We start from the raw sequence: 1,243 nt of genomic DNA, 5'->3' as shown, positions 1-1,243 counted from the left end.
GGCCGCGTCCTGGCCGCGGGCTGGGGCGCGCTGGAGCGCGCAGGGGCGCGCGTTCTGGCTGATTTCTGGAAATATTCTGGGCAGTTTTCTGGGCTTCTTTGAAGGCTTCAAACTTGATCTTCAAGGCCTCCCTTTTGATTCAAAATCAAAAACCCTAATTCTACCCAAATCCTAGAATTACAATAATTCTAATCCCAAATTAAATTACAAATAATTTTGAATGAATATAACCGATCCATGGAACCATATAATTAACGACCAAATCCACCATCCATACATTCATCAACATGAATTAAAATAAACATCCATAAATGCAAGTGCCTACTCATCACATACATACATAATTAAATATCACATATTTAATATATTAATTTTGATTATCAAATAATCGAAGCATAAATTAATATCGTCTATAGACCGCTCTGATACCAATTGTTGGTTCCCGAATTGAATTCGGGTGCGAAAGCGTGGTAAGAAACAGCGGATCGTGTATAACAAAAATTTTCATAAAACTTTTGAGATACTCTATAGATTATATTAATTTATGCACGAATAAATTAATCACATTAATTTACATCATTCAAGGATCAACCGAAAAATACCTGGAAGCCGACTCGGATGATAACTTGAATTTCTTTGACCACGAACAGTCCTTGCTCCAAGCTTTGTGTTTAGAATACCAAAGTCTTCCACGTCAATTCCTTGATTCCACGTAGACGTGTGTGTGGGCACACGTGGGACAAAATAGGTTTCTGAAACACTCGAATTTCCACAAACACCAATGCATGCACGATGTGGAATTTTTGGAGAAAAATTTTGCTCTCTTTGTCCTCTATGAGAAAGTCGGCCACCACTCCAATTAGGGCTGAAAATATGTTTCAAAATTGTTTTTACAATTTTTTATCTTTCTCATATTTAAAGAGTAGAAGTCAAACTTCAAAATAGAATCAAATCCTTATCTCCAATTTTGAATTTGAAACAAAAAATCCCTTCCCCTTATCCACTTGGTGGCCGGCCACACTCTAGGGTTTTATCCCTGTGTGTGGCGCCTATATCAAATAGAGAAGGAATAGATTTTATCCTTTATCCAGTAGTCCAATTTTAATTCAGATTCAAATTCGAATTTAAGTCAAACTTAAATTAATTTGAATTCTAAATTGAACAACTTATCAAATAAGTTTAAATGGATAAATCTACATATGTTCAAATTCAAATTTAAATAATCACATTATTTAAATAATAA

The sequence above is a fragment of the Morus notabilis genome, unplaced genomic scaffold, assembly GCF_000414095.1.
Source record: "Morus notabilis unplaced genomic scaffold, ASM41409v2 Scaffold605, whole genome shotgun sequence".
NCBI lineage: Eukaryota > Viridiplantae > Streptophyta > Magnoliopsida > Rosales > Moraceae > Morus > Morus notabilis.
Note: the sequence above shows the minus strand (reverse complement) of the source record.